The sequence below is a fragment of the Octopus sinensis genome, linkage group LG15 (assembly GCF_006345805.1).
Source record: "Octopus sinensis linkage group LG15, ASM634580v1, whole genome shotgun sequence".
Lineage (NCBI taxonomy): Eukaryota > Metazoa > Mollusca > Cephalopoda > Octopoda > Octopodidae > Octopus > Octopus sinensis.
In genome coordinates this window covers 59,126,783-59,146,996 of record NC_043011.1, presented here as the reverse complement: position 1 = coordinate 59,146,996, position 20,214 = coordinate 59,126,783, and positions in this window count along the sequence as shown.

Genomic DNA, 20,214 nt, shown 5'->3' with positions numbered 1-20,214 from the left:
CAGTTACGCACTGAGGTCTATAAAATCGACTTAATCCCTTTGTCCGCCCTTGTTCGTCCCGTCTATGTTTCAATCCTAGTGGGCAATAAAGAAATAAGAATCGTTAGCATACCGAATAACATGGTTGGCGGCATTTTGCCGGCCTCACGTTCTGAGTTCAAATACTGCCGAGGTCAACGGTGCCTTTCGTCTTTTCGGGGTCGATAAAAAAGTACCATTGGAAAAGTCGGGTGGAGATAATTAACTATAACCACGCCCGTAATTACTCTGTCTTGTGCCAAAATTTGAAACCAATATTAAGTGTTTATTCCCAGTTTATTTCCATTCGTATGTATCAATAGTTTATGACATCATATCAAACCCACGTCCAGTTTTGAACTGAAGAAGTAGCCACCGCTATTTCTAGCTCCCTGAAGGTGCTAGAAGTTTCAGAAGCATCCCTAAAAATCGTATAGAGGGAAATAGACGTAGTGGTCAATAATGTATTCGATACACTATGTAAAAAACGCTTGTGCAGTCATGGTTATATTATAAAATATCAATATATTATATAATATATTATAATATTATAATTCTTCTCCTTAAGAGCTCATCTTGTTTAACAGCAATGATTGACTTATTTCAAATAAACAAAATACGTTTCCCACATCTCATAATTCATTAATTATAACAAAGTAATTTTGTCAAAAACCAATATTCTTCATTTTCTCTGAACACTTCTCAATAATATAACAAAGAGGTTTCTTTTTCTGTTTAGAGCCAAGATATACTTCATCGCAAAATATGCTTTGATTCGAATTTAACTTAACATTGAGTGTATATTTTGGCGATTTGCGTTTTGAGTTTAAATCCTATCGTGCCCAACTTTGCATTTCATCCTTTTGTGATCGGTGGAATAAAGGACCAGTGAACCGCTGACGTGAACAACATCGAGTCTTCTCCTTTCTCACAAATCGCTGGCCTTATGTCTGAAATTTGTAACAAGGAAACTAGTTTGCACAAATATTACGCATCTAAATTATACTTGCAGATACTTCTTAGGTCACTTACTCGTTTGAGACCAAATCTTGTCGGGATCAATTTTAAATGTTATCATTTCAGAGTCGATAAATTAAAGTACAAGCTAAGTACAGGGATCATTGTAATCGTCATATCCACCCTCTTAAAATCGCTGGCTTTTTGCCAAACTTTAAAGCCAGTATTATCTCTTGTATTTCTGGTCTGGCTGGCATGATTTAATTTTGAGGTCTATCCATTAGGTCGAAGACGTCGGGCAGAGAAGGCCTTTCGCAAGATTCGAACAAAGTGTTATAGGTAAGATTTTCGTAAGGTGCCGATATATTTGATAAATGTTGGTCAATGAATTGTGAAAGTTTGGGAAAGATGAACTCCACTGCTTCCATCACAACATGAATAAAATTACTTGCAGTGTTCCATATTTTTTCCAGTTCCACTTTTGGCATTCTGAATTTGGCGATGCTGTGCAATAGATTCAACACTAATTGACAATGGATGTCACACTTTGATAGCTTTCTCCTACAAGCAAAATTTGTCACTTTCATCAATCTTGCAGACATGCTTTGTTATGGAGTTGTTCACTAGGGCCTGATCGGAGCTGCATTATGAACACCTTCGCTCCTTAGATTCTCATTTCGCTAGCCATATCCATGAATAAGCAGTCTTCGCATTCTCCGTTTTCCCATCAGACATTTTCTTTAGAACCATTGGTTTCCAACTCTCCACTCTTTACTTGTCTCTCTTGATAGGAATCTTTGGCTTCAATCGACTCATTCTTCAAATCATTGACTTCGAAACACCTTCCAGTGAATTTACTGGTCCTCAGACAAAATATTCAACAATTATTATTCTCACAATTATTTACATTGTTGTTAATCGGTATTATTGTTATTTTCTCTGCTCTGGTCAGTCTTGGTTCTGAAGACCAATAATAAAGGAATTACTTGCGACCATCAAGTATATTCATGTACTTGAAGGACTGTAGTATATGTGACCTTCTTAAAAGACGGTTTTGTGTGATTATTACAGAAACTTTGGCTGCTAATACTAGCACATTGTTTGATCATATAGTAGCTTTCTAACCGGATCGATCATTATTAGTTTAATATGTAGAGGTGAACGGGAAGCGGAATTAGTCAAATTGCTTTTAACCCCGGCTTGTGCGTTTCATTATGGCTGTAACTGTGTAACCATATCATGACTAAATTACATTCTAAGTCATGGAAGACTGCCGGACATCTGCCACTGAGAAGCACCGTACGCTAGTATCACGTGATTTGCCTTTTCTGTGGTTCACGTCAGTTGATTCTCATCTGCTACGATGTATGTCTATGCTCTTGAGTATCATGAGAGTAGCTCTCAAGGTAAATGCCGTAGCCTTCGGTGTTATAATAAGACCTATATATATATATATATATATATATATATATATATATATATATATATATATATATATACACAATAAATACATAAATGACTGTATATATATATATACACGCATACAGGTTACGTCACTGATATTGCTGCATGATAATAATTTATTGGAGTTTGGCGAGGTATAAATAGTGAACTCTGAAATGCTAAGAGAATATTTTTATGATACACATAAACTGAATGAATATGAACAAAATATTTCTTTTAGAAACATGACTATAAAAAATTTACATGATTCAACGAGTTAAAATACACGCTAGAAATAGCAGCCAAATGTCTCTCAAACCATACGGCAGCATATCAGAATAAAGTAAAAACTAAAACGCTTATTATATGTAATATCATGAATGCACATTTATCAAGCGGGAATGGATCGAACGCTCGACCAGGGCTAACAAGCGTCGACGTTTCCAACATCAACAATAACAATTTTAATTTTCTCAGCATGAAACATCCAGAAACATAATTATTCATTGACATTTAGAAGTGTGAAGATAATTGCATGTCCTTTTTATTTTTCCCATTACTTAACTAAATAGTATTATGTCTGCATCGCATCACTGTCTGCTACAATAGTTTCCCAGCACTATATGCAATGCATGAGAAAAATGTATAACCACGATGCTTAATGAATCTACCACAAATGTCAGCTGCAGAATTTTTCTTCATGAAAATCTTCCCAGATAATTGCATTATTCCAGGCATATATTCACTTAAGATATTCAGATTACCTTAGTTTGTTGTGAATAGATACTTAGAGAGTTTGATGTCAGAGTTATTTGCATATATTACCATATCACTTTCTAGATTGGCATATATAACCTCAGGGTCTACAATTTTCGCAGCAGGTGAAAATATTATGTAGTAAATGTGTTAAGTCGGAACGTATTGCAAAAAATACTTCTCTTGGTTAGAGACATATATACGTTTAGTATTTTTGACAAGAGGAATAATTTGAATAAAGGAAACTAAAGTTATATATCATTGTTATATTACATTGTTGCTGATGTAATTTCAGTTAAATCTTACTATTTTTCTTTATTCGATGACCGATACCTGCACTTTTTTCTTTCCATGTTTGGCTCATCAGAGTAAATTACCATAAGGCATCACTTTATCGCGCATATTAAATGTAGCAAATTACTGGCCTCGCATTCCTCTATAATTTAATTGTGTGCATGATTGTAAACAACTGATAGGATCACTATTCGTCGTGGTGGCGGCCTCTTAGGTTTGAAAGCAAGCTATTCTATTTAGCAATTATGCCGTATGGAGACTGAAAGAACAAACACCCAATCATTTCAGATACTCATGCACATTCAGGGAATGTTTAATGAGAAAGTGGATCAAAAGGAAAAAGAGGAAATAATTCCCGTGAAACTGTACTTCCTACTGCAATAACATATTTTTTCTCCTCTGGGCACAAAGCCCAAAATATTTGGGGATAGGACTAGTAGATTAGATCGACCCTAGCACGCAACTTGTACTCAATCTATCGAACCGGAAAGAATGAAAGGTGAAGTCGACCTCGACATAATTTGAACTCATGACGTAAAGACTGACGAAATATCTATTTCTTTATTACCCACAAGAGGCTAAACACAGAGGAGACAAACAAGGACAGACAGGCGGATCAAGTCGATTATATCATGCCAGTGCGTAACTGGTACTTAATTTATCGACACCGAAAGAATGAAAGGTAAAGGCAACCACGGCGGAATTTGAACTCAGAACGTAAAGATAGACAAAATATCGCTACGCATTTCACCCGGCGTGCTAACGATTCTGCAAGCTTGTCGCCTTACTGAAATTATATATTGAAATTATACATTGAAACAAACGTAGATAAAATAATCAGAATCGAGCTTCTTGTCTGTATATTTAATCAATCTAAATTCCTATCTTTGGTTCAGGCTTTACTAGTGTCAGTCATTGAATTGTGGAAGAGTGGAGCCTCACCTTTTAGAGATTTAGACAAGTATATGCCTCAGTACTTGGGCGTTACCGATTCTGTACGATATGAAATGCAAAGTGGACATTGGTGTAAGCGGGATTACTGGATCGAAGATCGATACCGCTTGTTAGATCCGATGACCCGTTCCTCAAACCAGCGATGATGTAAATGTATGTATGTATGTATGTATGTATGTATGTATGTATGTATGTATGTGTGTATGTATGTATGTTTATATGCGTATATATGCGCGTCGAGTGACCGTGCGAACCATCACATTCTGAAATTCTCTTTCTTTATAAATAATCATGAAATACCTTGAATTTTAGATTAAATGCTTCAGAAATATAAATGATTAATAATCAGCTTAAATGTATGTATGTACCTTTGTGGTTAAAAGCCACAAAGATATATACACACCCTGAAACACACACATATACGACCGACTTCTCCAAATTCCCTCACAAGTTGGTCAGGGACTCGAACAGAAGAGAATTGCCCGAAGGACAGAGGTCTGAGCCCGAAACATTGTAGCTTGAAACCAAGCACTTCAACCATGCAGCCACACCCTTCTTTGCTACAGATAACCCAGTCCCCTCAAAATCGCATTTTTGATACATCAATTTTGGAGTATATAACCACTTATATAAATCTCAGTTTCTGAACAGCGCTCCATTATTTTCCCATTAGGAGAACTGAGTCTCTCATTTAAAATCTCATATTCAGTGAATCGTATGAAACGTAATATAAACTGAATTCATTCGTCATATTTCACTGAATTTTCAAATTGATAAGCCCCTTGGGCAAGATATGAGCATCAATTTGAAATTATTTTAGAATCTGTGTAAAGGTACAATAGATACCGGGTTATAATCAATTGAAAAGAGCCCACTGAAATTGTTTGCAATATTTAGGAAAATATCAATTAAATTAATTAACATTTACATAAGGGTAATTACGATAATTGCAGCAGATCGATAGATCACCAGAGATTAAATTCGTGCGTATTTCCGACGGGCAAAGCATAACCTAGTGACATGACGTGAATCGCCGACCATGAACCACCGACTCCGTCGTTTGTATTCCGACATTCATTAAGATCAAATTTTTTGCAAATATATTTATTGGATCAAAAAATAAATTATTCAATAACCACGCATATAAAAATGAATTAAAACTTAAATTTATTTTCGATAAAAATCCTGTATATGTGTAAAACAACTGAGTACGTTATATGTATTTACATAATTAGTTGCGTTTTCCAACATTGGATTCGATAACAAAATTAAGTAAATTTGATACACGATCCAGTTGTTAGTAAAACCAACAAAATCAATCGTAATATGTTTGTACGTTAACAACATTAAATTAAACGCAGCAGGCTCCGAAAACCTGTTTTAACATAGTAAGTTAGCAAATATTTATTTTTGTTGGTCATTAATTATATTTTCCAATGACGTCAATATTTTAATTTAAGCACATTTTAAACGGTAAACGATTCGTGATCAGATTTCTGCTAAAATAATATATAAATTTTGTGATAGCGTTACATTCTGGAACAGGGAGGAATTTTGAGGGGAGTGGGGTAAGTCCATTATATTGATGCCAGTGCTCAACTGGCATTTATTTTATCGACCCCGAAAGGATGAAAGACAAGGTCGACCTCGGTGTATTTGAACTGAGAGGGCTGGAATGCAGTCGTAATATATATAACGTCATAAAACTTATAATAAATTGGAGTCTTTCAATAGAACAAATAATACCTGGTAACATGCTGAATTGGAAGGTTACTGATTCAGTTTCGATTCCAGAGTTAGAATGTGTAATGTCAAATACTTTTCTCTTAATCCTAAAATCAGGATTATCAGTCAAACAGGTTACTACTCCTTATGGTTTTCAACAGCATAAAACAAATATCAACAAACAAAAATGATAAGTGAAACATTTCCCAAATATAAGGAATGTACTAAAACCTATATTCTTTACGAAAAATAAACAACTTTAAGGAAAGTAATAGTTTTATAAGTTACATTATTAGGGTAGCAGCAGCAGCAGCAGCAGCAGCAGTAGTAATAATAGTAGTAGTAGTAGCAACATCAGTAGCAGCACCAGTATTAGTATTGGTATTATTATTATTAGTAGTAGTATCTTTATGTTACACGCATATATATTTACATGCTTACTTATTGTTAAGGGTAGAAATACATTGTCGATTACGTGTCTTTCTTATTATTTGGTACTCTAGAAGGCTGCGAGCTGGCAGAAACGTTAGCAGGCCGGACGAAATGCTTAGCGGCATTTTGTCTGTCTTTACATTCTGAGTTCAAATTCCGCAGCGGTCGATTTTGCCTTTCATCTTTTCCGGGTCGATAAATTAAGTATCAGTTGCGTACTGGGTCGATCTAATAGACTGGCCTCCCTCCCCGATAATTTTAGGGCTTTATTCCTAGAGTAGAAAAGATTATTTGATACGTTAGTTAATAATCTAGCTGCTATTTCTAACAGGTTAATCGGCATACAAATTCGCTTACTGTGGTTTAATCACACTTGAGTCTCAATCGAAAAGTTCCAGACAGGAATATTTCATATTTTTGTAATATCAGGTATTATTGTCGAATGAATCTATTATCCCTTTATGTAAAATATATGATGTAACGCTTGGGGAGGTGGTAGCTGTTAGTTCTAGTTGACCAAAGTAGAGGCTATTCGATATATATTAACGTTAAGTATTGGGCAGCGACACAGGTGAAAAGAAAAGATCTACTTTTTCTTCTTCTCTGTTTATCTACACTGGCGGGTCAATGGTAAGAAGAAATGTTGTGACCTTTGTGTTTACAGCCAAAGACCAGAGCTAACTAAGCTTTCGTTAATTATGCAGATATAATTACAATTATCTCACAACGAGGGGAAAACCTTAGATGTAGCTGCAATAGTGGAGGCGCAATGGCCCAGTGGTTAGGGCAGCGGACTCGCGGTCGTAGGATCGCGGTTTCGATTCCCAGACCGGGCGTTGTGAGTGTTTATTGAGCGAAAACACCTAAAGCTCCACGAGGCTCCGGCATGGATGGTGGTGATCCCTGCTGTACTCTTTCACCACAACTTTCTCTCACTCTTACTTCCTGTTTCTGTTGTACCTGTATTTCAAAGGGCCGGCCTTGTCACTCTCTGTGTCACACTGAATATCCCCGAGAACTACGTTAAGGGTACACGTGTCTGTGGAGTGCTCAGCCACTTACACGTTAATTTCACGAGCAGGCTGTTCCGTTGATCGGATCAACCGGAACCCTCGTCGTCGTAACCGACGGAGTGCTTCCAAAAGCTGCAATAATTTGACCATAACGTTTAATTTACCAGGCTAAATGGATGAATTATAACTATACTGAATACAGTTATTGTCACAGATTATCCTCACTGAAAGAGGTATTGATAAATATGTAAGTATATGTAGCAAAATATTTTAATTAAAATTATACATATAATTAAATCTATATTATATATAAAAATATAAATACATCTATATACATATATTTATCTCTCTCTCTCTCCCTTCTTCTCTCTCTCTCTCTCTATATATATATATATACACATACATATATATATATATATATATATATATATATTTATATAAATCATATAAGCATGCGTGTCTGTGTGAGTATGTGAGTATGTTTATATATTATACGTTCATGAATTCATACCCATACATTTAATACGGCACGTTATCCTATGATTAATTAGATACCGAAAAGGCTATTTTACGTTTCAACGAACACAGCTTTTTTTATAGACATTTCGTTTATATACTGACGTGTCAAAATTTTAAGCACTTTTAAAATTAATTTATTTCCAAAGAGATTTTGAAAACCAGATTTATTTAAGCATCTATCTATTTACTGACCTATCTATCTATCTATCTATCTATCTATCTATCTATCTATCTATCTATCTATCTATCTATCTATCTATCTATCTATCTATCCATCTATCTATCTATCTATCTATCTATCTATCTATCTATCTATCTATCTATCTATCTGTCTATCTATCTATCTATCTATCTATCTATCTATCTATCTATCTATCTATCTATTTATCTATATATCTATCTATCTACTCACCTATCTATCTATCTCTTTCTCTCTCTATATATATACATATGTGTGTATATATATATATTCTTATGCACACATTAATGTATATGTTTATTTATACATATATTGGTATGCATGTCTACACAAAGAAATTGAGCTGTATATGTACACACATGTTTTGCATACAACTTGTACATGCAAACGCTACCACATTAAAGCTCCCCATACCAGAAGCCAGCAAGAGCATGGTTTCATGAAGAGAGAGTGCGCAGCGTTTCGGGACTTTCTTGCCGTCAGCATTGGGATTACGTTTATCCACATGATAGGGTTGTCCACAGTGAATAAAATATATCTAGTAAAATTTAATGACTACATTCAAGCAAGCTTGGCCTACTGTACCACGGGACGGATTAAATTTAGAGATTATTGATCGTTTGGGACTGTCACAAGACGCGTTCACTCAACTGTGTCAGCCTGAACACTCGGCGTGAAAGTGTAATTTCTGAAAGCAGTAAAAGTTAAAAGACAATGTACATTCATTGACAATATACACTGGAATACATTTCCGTCATCAAATAAACACTTGAGATTATTGCCATATTGCTCTTTCCAGGGTTAGGTATAATTCAATGGTTTTACAAACACACACACACACACAAACACACACACACACACACACACACACATATATATATATATCTCTCTCTATATAAACGGCAGTTTGTCTGTGTGTGTTTCTGTGTGTCTGTTTGGTTGTACCCTCACTCTGACCACGGCTTTCAACCGATTCTGATGAAACTTGACACACACATAGCCCAATGTCATAATTCAAAACTAACGCAGCGAAAATTTTGAAAAGTTCCCCCACTTCTGAAAAAAAGTCGATAAATTCGACATGGGGTCGAGAATCAGAAACACAAACCACAGACTGTCTAGCGGACGCAACTCGACCTTTTTTAACTCTCAAAAAAAATTTACCATCATTTTTTTTCCGCTATAACTCTCTAAAAATGCTTTATAGTTATTTCCCTTACAAACCTGAGCAACGCCGGGCGATACTGCTAGTATATATATATATATATAGACATAAACTACATCTTACCGGTTCGACATACAAGACCGACAGATTAAGTACCAGGCCTCCAAAAAGCGTCCTGGGATCGATTCGTCCAACTAATTCCTTCAATGACTGTAACAAGTAAAAGATTTTAAAAGATAATAAACATACATGGTTTACTTTAAAATACTTGAAAACGACCAACCCTGATGAAGGGAACGGTGTGGTCGAATATTGAAGAGAATTCTCTACAAGACACTTCGCTCTCTTGTATGGTTATTTTCTTTCCTTTCATTGAAATAGAGACGTAATAGACCCACATCAAACTACTTATGTATTGTCAAACAATATCATTATATTTAGTTTACTGCATGTTCATCACTTTACATGCTTTGGTTAATTCCTTACTCGTATTGCTCTGATTTACACACATTTATCTCGTTGTTCTAATTGCAAAAAAGAGAGATGTACACGCATACTCGCATACGCATTTGCGCATTCTCATACTGATACAGACATATCAACACACACACTTATGTACGTATAGTATAAAGCGAATCATTCTTGGTAAACAGCCAATTCTAGCTTCGCTGAATCAATATATCGAAACGGTAAACAACATTCTTAGTCTTATGCCAGTAGAGAACAAAATGTGATTTTTCTGATGCCTTTTTAGCTTTCTTAAGTAAAAGAAAAAGGAAAGCAATAAACCGACGAATACAGATCCTTCATCCATAGACAAAGAAGCAGTTGCAGTTATTTATAGCCTGTATGTCCATTGCTATATCTTTTTATGTCTAAAGGTAGCACCTAAAGCCAAGCAGAGAATTTATAAGCACTGAAAACCTGGCTAATACAGGCAAAGGCATAGATTTGTGATTAAGAAACTCGTTTCGCAAAGAGGTGGTATCATGTCCATTGTCTATGCGCGCTACTTTAGCAGAAAATGTTTACCAAACTTTAAAAAAACATGATAGATTAGTCTCATTAACAGCAAAATAATCATATATAGCCATGAAAGGCCCTTAAAGCCAGCTGCAATAGTAATCGATCTCTCAGACTTAGAAACCCTTGATTATTAGTAAGAAAAAAAGGTCGTAGTCAGATTCTCACCAGAAATAAAATCAAACTCCACAGTAACTTGCTGGAATGAGACGTACGATGAAATTCCGAATTAGTCTCTTCCTGCACATATAGAATTTTCAAAGCACCAAAACATTTAAAATCACTAGTTTTATCTGACGAGTAAAAATGAAAATATTTACCCGTCAGATAAACATGAAAACCTCTACTTTCAGTATAAAATATGCTTATAATATACATTAAAATACTAATAAGTCCTGTAAAAAATTCTCTGAAAGTTTCAACAAAATTTCTCACAAAATTTTCTAAATTTTCTTCAAATATGCGAGAAAGATAGCGGACTATGTTTGTTTAATATGTTATTGTGCTCATTTATTTAACTGTTATAATTTTTATCACTTTTATTTTTATATCTATTTTCATGCACATATATTTTCTTATAGTGCCCCAATTTAGCATAGGTCCAAAACAGTATATTATAAAATTGAATACAAGAAATGTTTATCAAAAGTAGCCCACAAGTTTCACCTACCTAAAATGCAATGGTTGGAATTTTTTTTAAATGTGATCAAATATTTCCTAGAAAAATAAACATGAAAAGAGCTGACCAACAATATTTGTAACCATCGAAATTAATTTCTAAATATCAAAGCATTTTCTAAATATCAAAGCGTAATAAAAAGAAATGTCCATACAAAAGACACTGTTGCATGCTTGACTGATAGGCTTCACCTTCCCATTACAAACAGGTAACTGATCATGAGTAACAACAAGAAGGAGAAGAAACCTGCAGACCAACTAAAGCTCATCGCCTACTTGCATTCTTTTGTGACCCATTACCTAAAAGCTGACACAGGTAAATTAGCACACGTCGTCACACGTGTAAATGGTAGAATGAGACACCTCAATAGACAGATGTGATTACAATGTTCTACATGCATGAACAAATACCAATCAATAACAGAAAACCCAATTTCATCAGTAAAATTATTCCATAACTAATTTACAATTACAATTTACCCTACAACATAATTACCATTCAAGTGAGCTCAGCTGATTCAAGAAAACTTAACAAAGATAATATAAGGCAAGAACAACACAAATTTACTGATATATACATGTGTATGTATGTGTTTCTGTGTGTGTGTGTATACGCGATATATATTTATCCACCACAACGGTTGCCTTTAGGAAATCCAAGATAAAATAAGTTACACGCACGTCTTCGGCCTTCTCATAGAAATTTGGAACAGATGTAATTAAACATTGCCATATTTTTCAGACACAGATAAGTAAAGGACTAACAGACTGATTCCTTGGTGCAAAGAAGACTCTAATATAATTTCAATTAAGTTAACGTTGCACTGCGTAGGCTTCCTATACTGTAATTACTTTAAATTCATCTATCTATCTATATTTTTGTCTGCCTGCCTTTCTGTCTGTACATATACATACTCTATATATACATACGTACGTAAATATATACTCTCTCTCTATATATATACATATATATATATATATATATATTATATATATATATATATATATATAATATATATATATATATATATATATATATATTATATATATATATATATATATATATAATATATATATATATATATATGTATATAAACATATATATATATATATATATATATAGGTTCGAATGGTATTATGCAAATTTTCTTCTGCACGCAAACATACACATGTATGTATATGTACATAGGCCGATGTATATATATAATATGTGGGCCTATATATATATGTATGTATGTGTATATATACATATGCATATATATATATATATATATATATATATATATATATATATATATATATATATATATATATATATATATAGCGATTTTAACTTTGAATCTGTGACAAAAGAAAAAAGTGGAATAAAATAAATTACAACCGGTACATCCATGCCATTCAAATGGCAGTAGTGACGTAAGTAAAATGTTTCTAATTGCGAATCAATATTGGTTCACAATCGATCAAACAGAAATGTCGCTTAGAGGCGAACACATAAAGATTTTGTATTGATCACGCACAAAGCCACTTTTTATGTAGAGGGCAGATTATAGGTCATCTAATCGAGCGAAGAATATTTCGTATTACTTATATATGGATGTAATTTCTGACTCGTCTCTTGCTAGAAACAACATTCAATTCTTTGTCAAAATATGCCATCATCTCTTAAACAAGGAATGAATAATGGCAGGATGTATTCCGCCAATGAACAACCACAAAATTATTGCAACATTTTCATTAAAAAGTATTTCTTATTAGTTCTGCAAAAAATATGACTGCTGTTGCGAATAATCTCTTTTGAAGCTGATAAGCTTTCGAAATATCAAAATCCCTTCAGCATTTCTTGAGCCGAAGGTGGAAAATGAGAAATTAATATACTGACCTCCAGCAAGTTCTATATTTACACATTACAATGAAGAGAAAACTTTAATTTTCTTTTTTCAGATGCCAGTGTTTCAGTCAATCCATGAAAATATTATTCTTCAAATCATGCACTGCACCGCCTGTCGTTGCTCTTGATCGTTTTCGTCTCGAGTGCAACTCATGTTCTTTGGGCATCAAGTAGATGTCTAAACATGGCGTTCATACAAATAAACAAGTAAACGACGAAGTTCAAAATGATATGAAGGTATGTATTCACGAAAGTTAAAAAACTGGAAATATATGTGTATGTATGTGTGTGTTTTGGTGTGTGAGTGTGTGTATGTATGTTTTTATATCTATCTATCTATACATACATATAGATTTACGTATGTCCCATTCTGCAATCGTATGGTTTTGTTTCAAAATGAATTCGTGATGAGTGAGAAATTTTAGCGTGAATAATATAGCTTTTCATCATTTGTCGAAGGGTGTAAGACTAATTTTGAACTAAAATGTAGTCAGTATCATTCAATCCCTGGGGCTCAAACCTCCATTCGAAAAGTTACCTTTAGAAGTTTTCAATAGCATTTTGAAAATATATTTGTGAAATGGACGGACCATCTTTGTCAACAACATCAATTGATGGGAATCTCACAAAATTCCCTTCCTTATCATTTCTCTTTGACAAGGCTATATTTGTTTTGAAGGAGATCAGCTCCTTGCATGCAACATCTATATCTGATTTAATTCCTCGAAGCGAAATAGTTGGTTCATTTAGTTCAAGTGAATGAATATTTAAGATAACCTTACCAATCCCTATACAACCTCAGGGAATTGTAAGAGGAATTAGCTCAAATCTTTATTTTTCAAGATGATGAAAACTTCAACTCGAAAGACCTCTATCAGATAATCGCCGTATCTCTCTTTCGTAAATGGCGACGCGTTTGTTCACAAAGCATGACTTCTGAAAAGTTTCAAGAAAACAGATATTCGCTTAACCTTTATACAACATCAAAGGGCTCTTCTACGTTTTATACACATCCTCAACTCTTGTTGAATCCTTAAAACGTACTCAATTAACCTTTCATGATTCAATGTAATTTCTAGCTCTTCCTGCACCCTGTTTGATATATCAATGTTCGTCAATCCTAATTGGTTTCAGATTCATGTTCGAAGATATCAGTGAACATTAAGATATCTTGTCACATTCTGTTACTTGTTTTTTTTTTTTTTGTGGGGTTGCACCAGTGAATCAGAAACAACTCAAATCATCATTCTACTTTCTACTCTTCAATACCATCGCACAACCGCCACCAAATATATATAAAATAAAAACTGTTCGAACTAAGAGGAATTTACCGCAATCCTTTTCTTGAAAATTTTAATTAAAAAAATTGAACTGTGCTGCAGTTGGAATAGGTCGTAATAAATTGGACCGAAAGTAAAATCCGGTTTGTTGTCATTTTAAATGTTATATTGTGATCAACATCAAGGAAGAGGTAGTGACACATGTCACCAACTTCAGTAATTATTTACTAATTCGATCTCTGAAGGAGAAAGAACACATTTTGTATACAACTGTGTTGTATCATTTTTTGCAGATAGTTCAATAACGTTATGAAAAACATCCATTTCTCTTCAATCAATCAACGAAAAATAATTGACCTGACGAATCTATCCCTGCCAACTATATCAATCCTAATGTAGTCCTACATATAGATCTGAATGAAAATGCAGAATGGTGTGTACTGGACAGTTCTTGAGTATTTGCTGTGCTATGAAAGCCATTCATGGAATGAAGGTTAAGCTGTATTATATTTAAAAAGAGAACCGGTATTCCATCGGTTACGACGTCGAGTGTTCCAGTAGATCCAATGAATGAAACCAGGCTGCACGTGAAATTAAGGTGCAAGTGGCTGAGCACTCCACAGTCATGCGTACCTTTAACCTAGATCTCAAGGATGCTCATTGTGACACAGAATGTAACAAGGCTGGCCTTTTGAAATAGAGGTACTACACATTTTTGCTGAGTAGACTTGAGCAACGTGAAAGAATGCTGAATGACACAACACGCTGCCGCTAATCGGTTTGAGGACCTTACGATCCTGTGTCGGATACCCTAAGCACTAAGCCTTCAATATTATCATAATTCGTATCGATCTTCGCGTTGAGATCCACATATTTTCTCGCTTCGATCTGTTCTCGTAAGTTAAAAAGATAAAACTACAATATAAAAAAAATTTGATCTTAAGTTATATCCTTTCTGCCCACAAACCTGCATGAAGCAAAGCCACACAAACATGTGAGTATTCCATACTAGAATCTCTGCTATATTCCAATCTTTAGATTGCAAAGTTACACTTTTACTTTACAGCCAATTTGTTTAAAGAACTACCAGATACCTGATATTTCAAATATTACTTAATAACTTAAGTATACTGGGATACCTCGTCGTGAATAGAATAAAGGAATACCTTTTGGTGAAAAGACAGGTTTTAGACAAAATTCAATTTTATGATGGCATTCATGATCATAATTTAGGTTTATTGCTTTATCAATAAATTTATTTATGAGATTATAGAGTCAGCCTGAAGCTGCTACTTATATTATTGCCATATCTGATAGTGAAATTGGCGATGGTACCACTGAGAGAATACATCACATATAGTAGATAAGGGTCGATTAATTCCTGTAAAAAATGCAATAACTATATTTGGGCATATTCATGAATTTCCCCGTATACGACCTGTAACTGATTTATGGCTTTCGGTTTTATTAGAACGAAGGTTTATCTTTTCAAAAGATAGCTACATTACTTTTGTAAATAATGGAGGAAGCTAGTGAAATATGTCGAAGTAGGGATACGATATAACAACGAATTAAAGCAGTCTAAAGTTTGGCAAATATCTCAGTAGAAATTTCAACTTTTTTTGTTATTTAATCTAAGCAAAATAAATAGTGAAGTCGTAAACTTATAATGTAGAAATATATAATGACTCTATATAAGTCATATTCATATTCCTTTATCTGTGAATAATTTATTACCTGTATCAGAAAGCCCTTATTATTTTCAAGCCAGCATACCATAAACATATTGCAAATTTATTACAATTCTCCAGGTCAAATTTATGGAGCATATCTTAGTGCAGTTTTCATGAATAACATTGTCCATATCAGAAATATGTGGTTTATTCAATGCTGAATAAGAATAAGAATTATAGCTCTGGCTCCTAGACGTATTCATCTTTGTGCAATCTCGGAAATATATTTACATGCATCCAAATACGAAAATACATAAGAGAATTGCTTGCCTAAGCTGATTTGTTACTGCACTTTATGCGTGTTCCAAGTTTTATGGGTTTAAACAGAATAACGAACATGCCGCGTTATCTTTCGTTAACCAAGTAGTTTTCATTGTATTAAGAGATTTTGCTAACCTAATACATACACACACCTTCACAACTACGCTCACCTACACAAGTATACATTCTCAAACTCATATGTGTGCGCACATACATTCAGATATATGCATGAACATACATGCACACGCACAGACACACAAACACACACGCTCTCTTTTCTATTTCTCTCCTTCTTTCTCTCTCTCTCTCTCTCTCTTTTTCTCTTCCTCTCTCACAGACACACATCGAAAAATATTACTGTAAACGAACAATGGAGAAGCTGTCTAGTTGCAGTATCATCTAAATTTTGTCTCACACTTCTGAAATCACATTGTAAGGTGTGAATAGAAGGCCTGGAACTAGAACAATATACAATTCCGTTATATCCGTTATGTCGGATATATTTAAGCGAAATAGTCTAAAACGAATCTTATCATTTAATGATGGTAAATATTTGATAAGTATCTCCACCAATGTGTGAAAATCCTGTTGATTTATAACTTTTCATTGCAGAATTGGGACACAGTAAGCAATATCATGGACTACATTTTAGAGTATGCACATTTTTCTCAAACTACTTATATTGAGCAGATTTAATTAAAGATCATACTAATTAAACATCGTACATATTAACCCGCAATTTACAATTTACGTCCTTCACTTCATTTTGAAATTATCACCAGGTGTCACAATCAAAAGAAATCTCTATAGTTTACCTCAGTTATAAGTTTCTCTACACAACGATTTTCAAGCTTCTTACATCGCATAGGTAAAAACCACATCAGACTTATTTACCTCATTTATGACTCTGGTATCTCACTTCATTTATACCATTTTAAAACTACATACAGCATATCAAAAAGTTTTTGAGTAAATCGGTATAAGAAAACCTCACAGATAGAAAATATTATTGCACTGAATCTGTATCTATCTACAGCGAATCGCATAATTTCTACCTATGTTGACGTTCTATGCTATTTATAACTAACTATAACTATATCACATTAATAGTTTAAACATATTCAGTAATCCCTCGCCATATCGCGGATCACTTATCGCGCACTCAGTACATAGCGGTTCCTCTACCGCGTACTTAGTACATCGCGGATTCTTCTGGTTAATATATGTAAATTCACATCGCGGAATCCTCAGTTCATCGCGGGTTTCTGCGGACGATAGGTATAAATTTCTTTTTTTAGATTTCAATTATTTCTGAGTGAGGTTTTGGAACGTAGTACCCGTGATAGTTGAGGTATTACTGTATAGTAGAAGCGTTTTTTCCCTGACGCATATCGGGATTAATTTTTCTACTAAACTACTTTACATTATTTTCAACATCTCAGATAAGTTTTTTTTTTTAGTCTGATAAACTAAAAATCTCAGAATCCCAAATTTCGACGACTTTAGAAATAAAATGAATATTCAATACATCCACGGATTAACACTAATAATGTTTGCAGTCGAATGCAATTGTAAAGACAATTATATAAAACCGATGGATTTTAATCAATAACCCAATCACAGGATATAGTTTCCCTTTTTTCTTCAATATCTTTATCAAGTGGGTCATTCACAGTCGATGTTTAATTATAGATTAGACCGATATAAAATCGCTTGCCCGAAAGCGACTCGTTACTAAAATAGAAATAAAAATACGCAAAAACTTTAACCATCAGATTCTGTAACACATTCATTCAACTCTATCGTTGCAATTGTATTTAATCAAAGCACATAAATAGACAGACACACACATAGAAATACGCAAACACACAAGGAAGAACACGGTTCTCAGAGACACATTTTCACACATATTTGCAATCCTACGCACGCACACGCACACACACACACAGATACACACACACTTGTACACATAAATATATATATATTACCTAAAATATATTGATTTTTTTCAAACTCCAACTGCTTTTGTCTGAAAATTTCACCATGTATATATCGCCGCGCACACACACAAACACACAAACACACACACAAACACACACACACACACACACACACAAACACACAAACACACAGATACGAACACACACACACACGAACACACACGCACACGAACACACAGATAAATGGATTACTTTCAATTTCCTACATCGATTGTCTCATGAATAAGAAATTACCCACGTTATCACTTTATTTTCTTCCTTTCAGTATTGTGCATTATAAAAATAGGAGTGTGTGTGTGCGTGTGGTGGTCGTGGAAGGAGAGTATCTGCGCGCGTATGAGAAAGTGAGAAGAGTACATACGGAGTGTTGAATTTTATATACACATATATTCATGTAAACAAATTAATGTATTCAGGAAATCCATGCGTCCGTACGTATTTATAAATGCACACATATGTATACAGTAACATTGCCATGCGTATATACTTATACAGACGCGTTCAAATTCTGCCGAGGTCGACTTTGTTTTTCATCGTTTCGGGTTCTATAAATTAAGTATCAGTCGTGTACTGGGGTCGATCTAATCGACTGGCACCCCTCTCCAAACATTTCGAGCCTTGTACCTAGACTAGAAAAGAATATATATATATATATATATATATATATTTATATATTTGTGTGTCTGTGTGCGTGTGTATGTGTGTGTACATGCGTGTGAGTGTGTGTGTGTGAGTCTCTCTCTCTCTCTCTCTTTATATATATATATATATATATATACATACACACATACATACATACATACATACATACATACATACATACATACATACATATGTACACACAAGACATACATCATCTCGAAAGAGTCCAGAAGCTGGCTACCCGCATGGTTCTTGGTCTCAAGCATTTGTCTTATGAAGAAAGGCTGAAGACGCTCGACTTTTATTCTCTAGAAAAACGACGACGCCGTGGTGATCTCATTCTTGCTCACATCATAAGCGGAAAGTGTAACATCTCGAAAGAGCTGTTCTTCACTCCTGCTCCAGAGCGTCGGCTGCGGGGTTACTCCGAAAAGCTCTATCTGCGACGATTTCATTTCAATCGAAGGAGAGGGACTTTCTCCGTCCGGTTTGCGGATCTGTGGAATAAGCTGCCGGATGAGATAGTGAAGATGCCAACGACCGCTCGGGTCAAAGTCTCTCTTGACCAGAAATGGCCTGAACTCTTTGCATGAACACCCTCCCTGTACATAACTCCATGTCCTCCTACATGGCCTTGCATTTTGCTTTTTGAGCCCAAAAATTATCTTATCTTATATATATATATATATAATATATATATATATATATATATATAATATATATATATATATATATATATATATATATATATGTGTGTGTGTGTGTGTGTATATATATATATATAGAAAGATAGATAGATAGATAGATAGATAGATAGACAGAATGATAGAAAGATAGATAGAAACGAGTTAACCAACCCTGGACATTACATTATGTATATACATGCATATATATTTAAATACTAATGTGTGTGTGATTGAGCGTGCGTGCGTGTGTGTCTATGTGTGTGTATCTGTGTGTATGTGTATGCGTGTCTATGTATGATATATAAATATATACATATACACATACACCCCCCCCCACACACACGCACACACACATTTGTGTTTGGGCAGAGTCATTCTCTTTTAGCGCCTTATTATTTGATTTAACACACGCATCGGTTCGATTTCCATTCATTTAGTTATGTATCCACATGGCCCCATTCAAAATAACTGAAACAAATAAAAGAATAGAATAATATAACATCTACGTCTCTGAAAATTCACCAGTTGTTTGAAAGAATCTGTTT